A 17,284-nucleotide genomic window follows, 5' to 3' on the forward strand; every position below is an offset into this window, starting at 1 on the left:
AAGAGAAAGGAGTTGCCCCGGTTGAACTGCGCACTGTAGTACGGTAACCATGCAAGGAAAATGGTAGCATTTCATGCCAGTCTTTGTAAGTAGTGACCATCTTCTGAACAATCTTCTTGATGTTCTTGTTAGCGGCCTCGACTGCACCATTCATCTGAGGTCTATAAGGAGAAGAGTTGTGATGTTCAATTTTGAATTCTTCACATAAAGCTTGCATCATGCTATTGTTCAGATTGGAACCATTGTCAGTGATGATCTTGTTGGGAACACCATATCGACAGATGATGTTATTCTTGATAAACTTGACAACCACTTGCTTGGTCACATTTGCATAGGAAGCAGCTTCAACCCACTTGGTGAAATAATCAATTGCCACTAGAACGAAACGATGTCCATTGGAAGCTTTTGGTTCAATCCTTCCGATCATGTCAATGCCCCACATAGAGAAAGGCCATGGGGAAGATATAACATTGAGGGCATGTGGAGGCACATGAATCTTGTCAGCATAAATTTGGCACTTGTGGCATCTTTTAGCATGTTTGTGGCAGTCACGCTCCATAGTTATCCAGTAATAGCCGGCTCTTAACAGTTTCCTTGACATGGTGTGACCCGAAGCATGGGTCCCAAAAGTACCATCATGTACATCATGCATCAATTTCTCGGCTTCTTGTTTGTCAACACATCTCAGCAAGACCATGTCATAGTTCCTTTTGTATAGGACTTCTCCGTCCAGAAGGAATCTGCTAGCCCATCGTCTCAGAGTCTTTTTATCCCTGTTGGAAGTACCTGGTGGATATTCACGATTCTGCAAGAATTGTTTGATGTTGTAATACCAAGGCTTTTTATCATTCACATCTTTGTCAGCTTGATCTGGCATATTTTCAATAGTAAACACATGAGCGGGTCTATCAAGACGTTGCACTTTGATTACGGGCACATCATTCCAATGGTTCACACGGAACATGGAGGACAAAGTAGCAAGAGCGTCAGCCATCTGGTTTTCATCCCTAGGGATGTGGTGCAGCTCAACTTTTGTAAAGTATGTCAACAGACGTCTTGCATAGTCACGGTACGGGATCAGCTTCTCATGATGAGTCTCCCATTCACCCTTTATCTGATTAATAACAAGTGCAGAATCCCCATAAATGTCAAGGTGCTTAATTCTCAGATCAAGGGCTTCTTCAATGCCCAAGATGCATGCTTCATATTCAGCTATGTTGTTTGTGCAGTCAAAGGTTATTCGAGCGGTGAAAGGAATGTGGTGCCCCTGCGGAGTTACAATGATGGCCCCAATTCCTTTACCATAAGCATTAACAGCACCATCAAACACCAATCCCCACTTGCTATTGGGATCCGGCCCTTCATTGATCAGTGGTTCTTCACAGTCTTTCGCTTTCAGATACATAATCTCTTCATCAGGGAAATCAAATTTAATTGGCTGGTAATCATCAAGAGGTTGACAAGCGAGATGCTCAGCAAGGACGCTTCCTTTGATTGCTTTCTGAGCTTTGTACACAATATCATATTCAGACAACAACATTTGCCAACGTGCAATCTTTCCAGTAACAGCAGGCTTTTCAAAGATGTACTTGATTGGATCCATTCGGGATATCAACCAAGTTGTATGATTCACCATATAATGACGCAGGCGTTTGGCAGCCCAAGCTAAAGCACAACAAGTCTTTTCAAGCATTGTATACCGAGTCTCGCAGTCGGTGAACTTCTTGCTCAGATAGTAGATAGCATGCTCGTTCTTACCAGTCTCATCTTGCTGACCGAGAACACAGCCCACTGAATCATCCAACACTGACAGATACATAATCAAAGGCCTTCCTTCCACGGGCGGGACAAGGATAGGTGGTTCCAACAGGTATTCTTTAATGCTGTCAAAAGCTTCCTGGCATTCATCATTCCATACAACAGGCTGATTCTTTCTGAGTAATTTGAAAATTGGTCCACAGGTAGTAGTCATGTGAGATATGAATCTTGAAATATAATTCAGACGTCCGAGGAAGCCTCTGACTTGCTTCTCAGTTTGAGGGGCCGGCATCTCTCAGATGGCTCGGACTTTGTCAGGATCAACTTCAATGCCTCTTTGACTGACAATGAAGCCTAGCAACTTTCCAGATCGTACACCGAATGTGCACTTGTTAGGATTCAACCGCAGCTTGTACTTTCTCAATCTTTCAAACATCTTTTTCAAATACACAACATGCTGCTCTTCATCACTTGACTTCACAATCATATCATCAACATATACTTCAATCTCTTTGTGAATCATATCATGAAACAGAGTGGTCATACCCCTTTGATAGGTAGCACCAGCATTTATCAAGCCAAACGACATCACTTTATAACAGAACGTTCCCCACGGAGTGATGAAGGACGTCTTTTCTCTATCTTCAGGAGACATTCGTATCTGGTTATAGCCAGAGAAACCATCCATAAAGGAGAACACTTTGGATTGAGCAGTACTGTCAACAAGCACATCAATATGAGGCAATGGGAAGTTATCTTTTGGACTGGCTTTGTTCAGATCTCTGTAATCAACACACATTCGAACTTTCCCATCTTTCTTTGGTACCGGTACGATGTTGGCAATCCACTCAGGATATTCAGCTGTCATGAGGAAACCCGCATCAATTTGCTTTTGCACTTCAGCCTTGATCTTAAGAGCCATGTCTGGACGAGACCTTCTCAATTTCTGTTTGACAAGAGGACATTCGGGTCTTGTCGGTATCCGATGTTCTACAATCTTGGGATCTAGACCCGGCATATCTTCATAGGACCATGCAAAGACATCTGGATAATCATGGAGAAGCTGAATAATCTTCCTTTTCACTTCTGGCTCAAGTGCAGCACCAATCTTGATCTCTCGCTTGTTCTCTTCAGTACCCAGGTTGATGAGTTCAATCTCTTCCTGGTGAGGCTGGATGGCTCTTCTTTCTTGCTCAAGCAGTCGAGTGATCTCGTATGGTATCTCTTCATTATCTTCCTCATCTTCGGCTTCATATACAGGGAATTCAAAATTTGGAGGAACCATAGGGTCACTGTGTTCAACGGGTTTATTATGGTTCAATCTGCATAATATGATTGGGATGATTTTAGAAAAATGTTTTTTATGCAGATTTTTGAAATTAATAAGAAAATACAAATGTTTTGGTTTTTTCTGGCATTACCATTATTTCCAAGAAAAAGGCACTAAAAAGTAAAAAACAAAGAGTCGTGAGAAAGACGACAATTTTTATTGATAACGGCAATGCCGAAACAAGCACGCCCTTACAATGATATCACTTTCGCCTTGGGCAGAGCGAAAGGATCGTTATTTTGAAAACAAAAGACATGAGCAACAAAACACATTACATGGAAGCATGCATGACTAAAGGAACGTCAATGGCCTCCCAATTTCTCACAGTGCCTCCTGGTATAATGAAGGTAGTATTTTTACAACGATCAAAAGTAAGTATTTTTATATCGTCTCCACAGGGATGGTGTATATCTTTAAATATTTCCACAATATTTGTCACGTTAAGGATCTGAATATAATTTGTTGTTTTTACAAAACTATTTTAACTAAATGACATAAAAATAAAATGAGAAGAGATAGAGTAATTCCGCTTGAGGTCAGAGACATCAACCAAGCGTAACAACTGCAATTCTCTCAATCAATTAACAGGTTCTAGCATATTCAACAATATTATCACAATCATTTCTACAACATCCTTCGTGTCCAAAGTGATATTGTTATTTCCAAGTTATCGTTTAAACATTCGTGCCCAAAACATTTAAAAGATAACATAATCGATCGTGTCATAAAACGATATAGTTATTTCTAACGTATCTTTTAAACATTCGTGACCAAATCATTTAAAAGATAACAAAGTCGATCGGATAACTTAACCGACGATTTCCCAACCGATTAAATGTCCGAAAGCATTAAGTTCTTGATTAAAAGTGATTATCAAAAATTAGTCAAACGCGTCAAGAGTGATAATTTAAGATAGATTGTTATTCTAGTTCTAGATTCAAGAGTTCGTGTCCAAATCATCTTGAATCTCGATGAAAGTATTAAGAACGAGAATAACAACAATATTGAATAAATAAGCTAGAACCATAAATTAAAAGATCAAGAAATTACATAATAGCTAGGTTGAATACCTCAAAACCACAAGTTAGATGCAGCTACATATGTTTATGATAGCTTTGCAAAGGATGAAGAAAGATGAAGATTCCATGAAAAGATTCACGATGTCTCAATGAATCCATTATTGAATCTACTCCTAACTACCTTGCTTTGTGTTTCTCTATGGAACTAACTCCTCTCTTACAAAACATAAACTACCTAAGAAAACATATATTACAGACTAGAGTACAAAATTGAATTCATTGGAAGAGAGGAGAAACTTGCTTTTATAGGGCAGGAAATTTCGCTAATAGCCATATTTTCGCTATTAGCGAAATTGTTAGGTTATGTGCCTGTCACTATCAATGTCTTCTAGTGCCAGATTTCACGGAGTGGATGTCAAAATCATGACCTAACACTTACGCTATTAGCGCCCATTACGCTAATAGCGTGATCTTGCTTTTCTTCATATTTCGCTAATAGCCTATGTGAAGCTATTAGCGAAATTCTTGTTTTCTTCATAATTTCGCTAATAGCCTATGTGAAGCTATTAGCGAAATTCTTGTTTTGCCTTTTTGCCATTTCCTGCTCCTTTGCTTGCATTTTCCTGTCAAACTTGAGTAGAGTGAAGCATTTAAAGCATAAATGGAGAATTTACAACAATTGAATGCTTTTCCTTGGATAACTTGCATAACAAGTTAAAAAAATGCTTCTTTTAAAATATAAAAAGTAATATTTTTGAGCACTTATCAGTCCGCCGCAGTCTGAAAAGTGGCTCGTACTCGCAAAGTCTACCAACCAGATAGAATTCATCAGACAAGATTTCACAAGAGAAGAATTATGGCTAACTTTGAGGAAGAAAATGCTCAGCTCCGTGCCGAATTGGCTGCTATAAAAGAAGACTTGGCTAAAGCTCATGACGTTATGTCCACTATGATGGCTGCACAGGAACAACCAGCCACTTCTGTTCCAGTTACTGCTGAGGTGACTCCCTCTACCAACCAGATAGAATTCATCAGACAAGATTTCACAAGAGAAGAATTATGGCTAACTTTGAGGAAGAAAATGCTCAGCTCCGTGCCGAATTGGCTGCTATAAAAGAAGACTTGGCTAAAGCTCATGACGTTATGTCCACTATGATGGCTGCACAGGAACAACCAGCCACTTCTGTTCCAGTTACTGCTGAGGTGACTCCCTCTATCCCACTGTCTACTGTGGCTACTGATGCTCGGTTTGTTATGCCCAACGGCCGTCCTTATGGACTCCCACCTTTCTACTCTCCTAATACTGCTGCTGGTGTCTCTGGTTCTGCTGGTCAAGGACAGATTCCTGTATCTACTGCTATGCCTCAGGTGACTACTGTTGTTACCGACCCTGTTGTACACACTGTGCAACAGGTAATTGATGTCGATACTCTGCGCGGACAAGATCCCACAATGGAAGCTATGAAGAGACAATTAAGGGAGTTGGCCGGAGAACTCCGTGAGGTCAAGGCTAGCCGAGGAAACAATGGTGCTCCTGCTAAAGCTCGTGATCTATGCTTGGTATCCCGATTTGAGGTTCCTAAGAAATTCAAAGAGCCAGAATTTGACAAATACAATGGAACTTCTTGTCCGCACAACCATGTTATCCGGTATGTCCGAAAGATGGCTAACTACGCAGATAATGACGCACTGATGATCCACTGCTTCCAAAGTAGCTTGACAGATGATGCAGCAGATTGGTATACTAGTTTGAGCAAAGACAACATCCATACTTTTGAGGATCTGGCTGCTGCTTTTGAGAGTCAATATGAATTCAATACCCGTCTGAGACCAAATAGGGACTCCCTTAAAGCCTTATCTCAGCAATCAGATGAAACCTTCCGAGAATATGCTCAGAGGTGGAGAGGGGCAGCTGCCCGTGTTTCTCCTCGACTTGATGAGGAAGAGTTAACACAGACATTCCTGAAGACTCTGAAGAAGGAATATAAGGAGAGAATGATAGTCTCTGCCCCAAACAACTTCTCTGATATGGTTACAATGGGAACTCGTCTAGAGGAGGCCGTCCGAGATGGTATTATTGTCCTTGAGAAAGGTGAATCTTCAACCAGTGCACCAAAGAAGTATGGTAATGGTCATCATAAGAAGAAAGAATATGATGTAGGGATGGTGTCTGGTAACCCATCTGCAGCGGCTACACAATTACCTCTGCCCTACCACTACATGCAGTACTCTCAGCATCCTTTCTTCCCACCATTCTTCCAGCAATATCCTCTGCCACCGGGCCAACCACCAGTGCCCGTCAATGCCATCGCCCAGCAAGTGCAACAACAGCCTCCTGCTCAACAGCAACAGCAGCAACAACAGGGTCCCCGACCCAAACCTTCCTTTCCACCAATACCAATGCGGTATGGTGAGCTGCTCCCGACTCTACTGGCCAAGGGACACTGTGTCACTAGACCAGGCAGGCCTCCGCCTAATCCATTGCCTCCCAGGTTCCGACAGGATCTAACATGTGAATTTCATCAGGGAGCTCAGGGCCATGATGTTGAGGGTTGCCTTGCTCTGAAATATATTGTGAAAGACTTAATAGAAAAGGGACGGTTGACTTTTGAGAATAGTGTTCCTCATGTTCTTGACAATCCACTCCCAAACCATGCCGTTGTTAATATGATTGAGGCTTTTGAAAGGGTCCCCGTTCCTCAAGATGATCCCATGTTGGATGTCCGCAATGTCGTTACTCCCTTGGTGCCATTACATGTCAAACTTTGCCAGGCTTCTCTGTTCAAACATGATCATACTTCTTGTTCAGAATGTCTTCGGAATCCTATGGGCTGTTGTGTTGTGCAAGATGATATCCAGGGTCTGATAGATGACAAATACTTGATCGTCAGTGATGTATGCGTGATTGTGCCAGTGTTCCATGATTCTCCTGTTGAAACTGCATCTCATACACAGAATGTTGAACCTTTGGTGATCAGGTTACCTGGTCCGGTATCATATACTTCTACAAAAGCAATTCCTTACAAATACAATGCAACCATGGTCGAGAATGGAGTGGAAGTACCTCTGGTATCCCCAGCTGCAGTTGACAATGTTGCCGGTGAAATTACAACTCTGAGAAGCGGAAAAATCCGTCCACCCTTGTTTCAAAAGAAGGCGGTGACACCTATTGCCGCAATAACTCCACCAGTTGTTCCTCCTGTTGACAAGAACACCGGCCCAGCAGGCCAATCTATCGAAGAGTCCAATCTGGACGAAATCCTGAGGCTTATCAAGAAAAGTGACTATAAGATTGTTGACCAGCTGCTACAAACCCCATCAAAAATATCCATCCTGTCTCTGCTCATGAGCTCAGAGGCTCATAGGAAAGTGCTAATGAAGATACTGGAGCAAGCTTATGTTGACCACGAAGTCTCTGTGGATCAGTTCGATGGGATAGTGAGTAATATTACTGCTTGCAACAGTTTGGGATTCGGTGATGATGAACTCCCCGAAGCAGGGAAACATCACAACTTGGCTCTACATATCTCGGTGCACTGTGGGTCTGATATGATATCCAACGTTTTGGTGGACACTGGATCGTCTCTGAATGTAATGCCTGAATCCACACCAAGGCAATTGAGTCGTCATGGAATTTCCCTGAGGGGTAGCAGCTATCTGGTTAAAGCTTTTGATGGATCCCGCAAGGATGTTCTCGGAGAGGTAGACTTGCCAATTACCATTGGTCCAGAGACGTTCCAAATCACTTTCCAAGTCATGGACATCAACGCTTCTTACAGTTGTCTCCTCGGAAGGCCGTGGATCCACGACGCTGGAGCGGTAACTTCTACTTTGCATCAGAAGCTCAAGTTCATGAGGAATGGTAAGATTGTCACTGTGCATGGTGAAGAGGCATTTCTAGTTAGCCAAGTATCATCCTTCTCTTGTGTTGAAGCAGGGTCCGCTGAAGGGACATCGTTTCAAGGCTTGACTGTCGAGGGTGCGGAACCCCGGAGGGCTGGTGCTAGCATGGCTTCACTGAAAGACGCTCAGAAGGCTGTTCAAGCAGGACAAGCTGCCGGCTGGGGCAAAGTAATTCAGATTCTGGAAAACAAGCGTAAAGAGGGCCTTGGATTCTCTCCAACTTCCGGGGTTTCAACAGGGACTTTCTACAGTGCTGGGTTCATCAATGCTATTACTGAAGATGCTGCTGGAAATAGTCACGTGCCTACATTTGTTATATGATAAGTGCTCAAAAATATTACTTTTTATATTTTAAAAGAAGCATTTTTTTAACTTGTTATGCAAGTTATCCAAGGAAAAGCATTCAATTGTTGTAAATTCTCCATTTATGCTTTAAATGCTTCACTCTACTCAAGTTTGACAGGAAAATGCAAGCAAAGGAGCAGGAAATGGCAAAAAGGCAAAACAAGAATTTCGCTAATAGCTTCACATAGGCTATTAGCGAAATTATGAAGAAAACAAGAATTTCGCTAATAGCTTCACATAGGCTATTAGCGAAATATGAAGAAAAGCAAGATCACGCTATTAGCGTAATGGGCACTAATAGCGTAAGTGTTAGGTCATGATTTTGACATCCACTCCGTGAAATCTGGCACTAGAAGACATTGATAGTGACAGGCACATAACCTAACAATTTCGCTAATAGCGAAAATATGGCTATTAGCGAAATTTCCTGCCCTATAAAAGCAAGTTTCTCCTCTCTTCCAATGAATTCAATTTTGTACTCTAGTCTGTAATATATGTTTTCTTAGGTAGTTTATGTTTTGTAAGAGAGGAGTTAGTTCCATAGAGAAACACAAAGCAAGGTAGTTAGGAGTAGATTCAATAATGGATTCATTGAGACATCGTGAATCTTTTCATGGAATCTTCATCTTTCTTCATCCTTTGCAAAGCTATCATAAACATATGTAGCTGCATCTAACTTGTGGTTTTGAGGTATTCAACCTAGCTATTATGTAATTTCTTGATCTTTTAATTTATGGTTCTAGCTTATTTATTCAATATTGTTGTTATTCTCGTTCTTAATACTTTCATCGAGATTCAAGATGATTTGGACACGAACTCTTGAATCTAGAACTAGAATAACAATCTATCTTAAATTATCACTCTTGACGCGTTTGACTAATTTTTGATAATCACTTTTAATCAAGAACTTAATGCTTTCGGACATTTAATCGGTTGGGAAATCGTCGGTTAAGTTATCCGATCGACTTTGTTATCTTTTAAATGATTTGGTCACGAATGTTTAAAAGATACGTTAGAAATAACTATATCGTTTTATGACACGATCGATTATGTTATCTTTTAAATGTTTTGGGCACGAATGTTTAAACGATAACTTGGAAATAACAATATCACTTTGGACACGAAGGATGTTGTAGAAATGATTGTGATAATATTGTTGAATATGCTAGAACCTGTTAATTGATTGAGAGAATTGCAGTTGTTACGCTTGGTTGATGTCTCTGACCTCAAGCGGAATTACTCTATCTCTTCTCATTTTATTTTTATGTCATTTAGTTAAAATAGTTTTGTAAAAACAACAAATTATATTCAGATCCTTAACGTGACAAATATTGTGGAAATATTTAAAGATATACACCATCCCTGTGGAGACGATATAAAAATACTTACTTTTGATCGTTGTAAAAATACTACCTTCAAAATGGCGCCGTTGCCGGGGATGGTGTATTAACTAAATGACAGGGATGGTGTATTAACTTTTGAAGGTAGTATTTTTACAACGATCAAAAGTAAGTATTTTTATATCGTCTCCACAGGGATGGTGTATATCTTTAAATATTTCCACAATATTTGTCACGTTAAGGATCTGAATATAATTTGTTGTTTTTACAAAACTATTTTAACTAAATGACATAAAAATAAAATGAGAAGAGATAGAGTAATTCCGCTTGAGGTCAGAGACATCAACCAAGCGTAACAACTGCAATTCTCTCAATCAATTAACAGGTTCTAGCATATTCAACAATATTATCACAATCATTTCTACAACATCCTTCGTGTCCAAAGTGATATTGTTATTTCCAAGTTATCGTTTAAACATTCGTGCCCAAAACATTTAAAAGATAACATAATCGATCGTGTCATAAAACGATATAGTTATTTCTAACGTATCTTTTAAACATTCGTGACCAAATCATTTAAAAGATAACAAAGTCGATCGGATAACTTAACCGACGATTTCCCAACCGATTAAATGTCCGAAAGCATTAAGTTCTTGATTAAAAGTGATTATCAAAAATTAGTCAAACGCGTCAAGAGTGATAATTTAAGATAGATTGTTATTCTAGTTCTAGATTCAAGAGTTCGTGTCCAAATCATCTTGAATCTCGATGAAAGTATTAAGAACGAGAATAACAACAATATTGAATAAATAAGCTAGAACCATAAATTAAAAGATCAAGAAATTACATAATAGCTAGGTTGAATACCTCAAAACCACAAGTTAGATGCAGCTACATATGTTTATGATAGCTTTGCAAAGGATGAAGAAAGATGAAGATTCCATGAAAAGATTCACGATGTCTCAATGAATCCATTATTGAATCTACTCCTAACTACCTTGCTTTGTGTTTCTCTATGGAACTAACTCCTCTCTTACAAAACATAAACTACCTAAGAAAACATATATTACAGACTAGAGTACAAAATTGAATTCATTGGAAGAGAGGAGAAACTTGCTTTTATAGGGCAGGAAATTTCGCTAATAGCCATATTTTCGCTATTAGCGAAATTGTTAGGTTATGTGCCTGTCACTATCAATGTCTTCTAGTGCCAGATTTCACGGAGTGGATGTCAAAATCATGACCTAACACTTACGCTATTAGCGCCCATTACGCTAATAGCGTGATCTTGCTTTTCTTCATATTTCGCTAATAGCCTATGTGAAGCTATTAGCGAAATTCTTGTTTTCTTCATAATTTCGCTAATAGCCTATGTGAAGCTATTAGCGAAATTCTTGTTTTGCCTTTTTGCCATTTCCTGCTCCTTTGCTTGCATTTTCCTGTCAAACTTGAGTAGAGTGAAGCATTTAAAGCATAAATGGAGAATTTACAACAATTGAATGCTTTTCCTTGGATAACTTGCATAACAAGTTAAAAAAATGCTTCTTTTAAAATATAAAAAGTAATATTTTTGAGCACTTATCAAACTCTCCCCAACTTAGAATTTTGTTTGTCCTCAAACAAAAGAATAGAGATGAAATTTGAAAGGTTTTTCGGACAATTTACAATGCCAAGCAAAAATAATGTTCAAGTTGTGATTCAAATGTGAATGGCGAGCAAGCATGAAGTTCTTGTTAATCCAAGCATAAATATTGAATGTAAAACAAGTCCTAAGCACAAAATCGTCTCTTGTAGTTCAAGTCATAAACATAATTTATCTATGAACCACACCTAACACACTTTGAAAGTAAAAACAAAAATGAAAAAGGGTTAGTGTACGCACATCCAATAATCAAGCTAACATTCTGATTAAGTTATATGTCCATCTAAATATCATCTCAAAAAGTACAAAGCATGGATCAAAAGGTCTTTATAAGGTTATAACTTGGCCGGGCTACAAAAGAAATGTCATATGTGGGAAAATTGAAATCAAATAGTCTGACACATTCTTTGTAATAACAGATAAAATCAATAAACTTCCCTACCAATTTATTCAACCTTTGGTGATTGCAATCTAAATAATATTGACAACTTATTCTATTTTTGATTTTTCTTTTTCTTCTTTTTCTTTTCTTTTCAAATAAATGTTGCTACTACTAATATATATGTACTTCAATGTTGTCAAGCTTATTCTAAAAATCACCATGATACTTGCCAAAGATTACCTCCCTTTCTCCCCAACTTAAACCAATATCACTCTGATTGAAAGTTTCCCTATCCTTAGATAAGGATATAAACAAAAAGGTTTAGGGTTCAACAATGTAAAAGCATCAAAGTCCTTTAAGTGAATCAAACATGAACTGAATTTTTCAAAATTTTGGACAATAAGCATTGTGCTTATGAGTATTGCTAGTTCATGTTTGAGGACTTTATTAATTTGGCTCAGATTGGGGTGTCAGATACTCACTCTTCTCGCGGGTAAGCTTTTTGTGGTCAAGTGTTTTACTCAAGTTTGAAAAATGCCTTGATCATTTCCATGCTTTCATACAATTTAAAATAATTATTAGATTTAACATAACAAAAACAAGTTAGTCAATGAATATTGGTCTCCAGCATATAGTATATAGATTGAGGCTACCTCACATTTAAGCTAAGTTCTAAGTGGTTCAAGAATAAATATGTTTATGAAAAGAACTAAAAGAGAAAAATTTATGCAAAGTATTTGTTCTGAAAAATTTTACATGCCTTGGAAAACTAAGAAACTAATACCTTGGCTTTGCACTTTCTCATAATTATCACTACCTGTAATTGTTGCTCATTTCTTTGGCTCTTTTGAGCACTTTGATCAATATCATTCATGAGCCATTTTCTTCTTTGAAACACAAGCAAGATTTTTATTCAAAACAAGCTAATTTATTTAAACCAAAATAAATATTAACAAATAATAATAATAATAATAATAATAATAATAACAACAACATACTAACTATTAAACTAAAAAGTTAAGAGGACTAAAAACAATAAAATTTAACCAAATCCAAAATAAAAAAAAAAACTAATAATTATAAAATGCATAAAATCATAAAATACATAAAGTCAAATGAAAATAAAAGCAAAAAATGCAGCATAACTAAAAATAAAATGAGCCAAGTCATTGATTTATTTTTTTTTTTTTTTTTTTTTTTTAGCCAGAATTTCGCTAATAGCTCAGATTTCGCTATTAGCGAAATTTTCTGAACAAAATTTTTCATTTTGATGTTTTTTTTTTTTATGACTTGATCCTACATGCAATTAACAGAAAATAATTGACTTACAAAACTGGGTTGCCTCCCAGCAAGCGTTTGTTTCACGTCATAAACTCGACGCCTTTTTCTTGAAGAAATCGTGTTTCGTTTGATGAAATTGTCATGCTTGTTGATCAACTTCACCATCAAAGTAAGGTTCAAAAGGTTCTTTAATCATAGACAGACTGATCCACTTCACTTTAAGTTTCCCGGGACTAAACTCAAAATTGTTTCACAATCTTACCATAACGTTTAACCTTCTCTTTCCAAGTCATGAATCTTTTGAGATCAAATTCTTGCAACAAAAAGATCCACCTCAACAGCCGAGGCTTTGAATATCCTTTAGTCAAGAGATATTTCATATCTGATAATCTGTAGAAACAATAACTTTGGAACCTTATTAGATTAAGAACAAAATTTTCTAATGCAAAATTCGCATTGGAAGAATTTGTTCTTGTGTTGGCTTAGGATTGCACAAACAGCATAATCACTTGCATCTCATATAAGTTCAAAAGATGGATTTTAATTAGGTACAAGGATTATTTGTGCGGTTACCAACTTTAATCAAAGAAAAAGTATTTAAATATTCTGAATTAAAATTAAACTTATTTTCTTTGATTAAGATGTTATAAAGGGGCTTGAATATTTTTGAAATTTTTTATAAAACACCGATCGAAACCGGTATACCCAAAAGAAATTCCTCACTTCCTTAAAAGGTGTGGAAATTTCTCTATAACATCTATCTTAGCTTGGTTTACCTTGATACCCTTGAAGAAGTTTTATTACCAAAGACAAAATCCTTGGTAACAATGAAGTGATATTTCTTACCTTTGAGTACCAATTTAATCTCTTTACATCGCTTCAGTACGATGTCCAAGCTTTTCAACAACAAGTTAAACAAAAATATATACAATAAAGAATTTTGTGCAAAATTGCTTAAAATGACAAAATTGTTTCGATACTTAAGATAATTACGCCATCCCCGGCAACGGCGCCATTTTGAAGGTAGTATTTTTACAACGATCAAAAGTAAGTATTTTTATATCGTCTCCACAGGGATGGTGTATATCTTTAAATATTTCCACAATATTTGTCACGTTAAGGATCTGAATATAATTTGTTGTTTTTACAAAACTATTTTAACTAAATGACATAAAAATAAAATGAGAAGAGATAGAGTAATTCCGCTTGAGGTCAGAGACATCAACCAAGCGTAACAACTGCAATTCTCTCAATCAATTAACAGGTTCTAGCATATTCAACAATATTATCACAATCATTTCTACAACATCCTTCGTGTCCAAAGTGATATTGTTATTTCCAAGTTATCGTTTAAACATTCGTGCCCAAAACATTTAAAAGATAACATAATCGATCGTGTCATAAAACGATATAGTTATTTCTAACGTATCTTTTAAACATTCGTGACCAAATCATTTAAAAGATAACAAAGTCGATCGGATAACTTAACCGACGATTTCCCAACCGATTAAATGTCCGAAAGCATTAAGTTCTTGATTAAAAGTGATTATCAAAAATTAGTCAAACGCGTCAAGAGTGATAATTTAAGATAGATTGTTATTCTAGTTCTAGATTCAAGAGTTCGTGTCCAAATCATCTTGAATCTCGATGAAAGTATTAAGAACGAGAATAACAACAATATTGAATAAATAAGCTAGAACCATAAATTAAAAGATCAAGAAATTACATAATAGCTAGGTTGAATACCTCAAAACCACAAGTTAGATGCAGCTACATATGTTTATGATAGCTTTGCAAAGGATGAAGAAAGATGAAGATTCCATGAAAAGATTCACGATGTCTCAATGAATCCATTATTGAATCTACTCCTAACTACCTTGCTTTGTGTTTCTCTATGGAACTAACTCCTCTCTTACAAAACATAAACTACCTAAGAAAACATATATTACAGACTAGAGTACAAAATTGAATTCATTGGAAGAGAGGAGAAACTTGCTTTTATAGGGCAGGAAATTTCGCTAATAGCCATATTTTCGCTATTAGCGAAATTGTTAGGTTATGTGCCTGTCACTATCAATGTCTTCTAGTGCCAGATTTCACGGAGTGGATGTCAAAATCATGACCTAACACTTACGCTATTAGCGCCCATTACGCTAATAGCGTGATCTTGCTTTTCTTCATATTTCGCTAATAGCCTATGTGAAGCTATTAGCGAAATTCTTGTTTTCTTCATAATTTCGCTAATAGCCTATGTGAAGCTATTAGCGAAATTCTTGTTTTGCCTTTTTGCCATTTCCTGCTCCTTTGCTTGCATTTTCCTGTCAAACTTGAGTAGAGTGAAGCATTTAAAGCATAAATGGAGAATTTACAACAATTGAATGCTTTTCCTTGGATAACTTGCATAACAAGTTAAAAAAATGCTTCTTTTAAAATATAAAAAGTAATATTTTTGAGCACTTATCAAACTCTCCCCAACTTAGAATTTTGTTTGTCCTCAAACAAAAGAATAGAGATGAAATTTGAAAGGTTTTTCGGACAATTTACAATGCCAAGCAAAAATAATGTTCAAGTTGTGATTCAAATGTGAATGGCGAGCAAGCATGAAGTTCTTGTTAATCCAAGCATAAATATTGAATGTAAAACAAGTCCTAAGCACAAAATCGTCTCTTGTAGTTCAAGTCATAAACATAATTTATCTATGAACCACACCTAACACACTTTGAAAGTAAAAACAAAAATGAAAAAGGGTTAGTGTACGCACATCCAATAATCAAGCTAACATTCTGATTAAGTTATATGTCCATCTAAATATCATCTCAAAAAGTACAAAGCATGGATCAAAAGGTCTTTATAAGGTTATAACTTGGCCGGGCTACAAAAGAAATGTCATATGTGGGAAAATTGAAATCAAATAGTCTGACACATTCTTTGTAATAACAGATAAAATCAATAAACTTCCCTACCAATTTATTCAACCTTTGGTGATTGCAATCTAAATAATATTGACAACTTATTCTATTTTTGATTTTTCTTTTTCTTCTTTTTCTTTTCTTTTCAAATAAATGTTGCTACTACTAATATATATGTACTTCAATGTTGTCAAGCTTATTCTAAAAATCACCATGATACTTGCCAAAGATTACCTCCCTTTCTCCCCAACTTAAACCAATATCACTCTGATTGAAAGTTTCCCTATCCTTAGATAAGGATATAAACAAAAAGGTTTAGGGTTCAACAATGTAAAAGCATCAAAGTCCTTTAAGTGAATCAAACATGAACTGAATTTTTCAAAATTTTGGACAATAAGCATTGTGCTTATGAGTATTGCTAGTTCATGTTTGAGGACTTTATTAATTTGGCTCAGATTGGGGTGTCAGATACTCACTCTTCTCGCGGGTAAGCTTTTTGTGGTCAAGTGTTTTACTCAAGTTTGAAAAATGCCTTGATCATTTCCATGCTTTCATACAATTTAAAATAATTATTAGATTTAACATAACAAAAACAAGTTAGTCAATGAATATTGGTCTCCAGCATATAGTATATAGATTGAGGCTACCTCACATTTAAGCTAAGTTCTAAGTGGTTCAAGAATAAATATGTTTATGAAAAGAACTAAAAGAGAAAAATTTATGCAAAGTATTTGTTCTGAAAAATTTTACATGCCTTGGAAAACTAAGAAACTAATACCTTGGCTTTGCACTTTCTCATAATTATCACTACCTGTAATTGTTGCTCATTTCTTTGGCTCTTTTGAGCACTTTGATCAATATCATTCATGAGCCATTTTCTTCTTTGAAACACAAGCAAGATTTTTATTCAAAACAAGCTAATTTATTTAAACCAAAATAAATATTAACAAATAATAATAATAATAATAATAATAATAATAACAACAACATACTAACTATTAAACTAAAAAGTTAAGAGGACTAAAAACAATAAAATTTAACCAAATCCAAAATAAAAAAAAAAACTAATAATTATAAAATGCATAAAATCATAAAATACATAAAGTCAAATGAAAATAAAAGCAAAAAATGCAGCATAACTAAAAATAAAATGAGCCAAGTCATTGATTTATTTTTTTTATTTTTTTTTTTTTTAGCCAGAATTTCGCTAATAGCTCAGATTTCGCTATTAGCGAAATTTTCTGAACAAAATTTTTCATTTTGATGTTTTTTTTTTTATGACTTGATCCTACATGCAATTAACAGAAAATAATTGACTTACAAAACTGGGTTGCCTCCCAGCAAGCGTTTGTTTCACGTCATAAACTCGACGCCT

This window comes from Medicago sativa, chromosome 3 (genome assembly GCF_051527215.1).
Source record: "Medicago sativa cultivar Bolivia chromosome 3, Bolivia_mono, whole genome shotgun sequence".
NCBI lineage: Eukaryota > Viridiplantae > Streptophyta > Magnoliopsida > Fabales > Fabaceae > Medicago > Medicago sativa.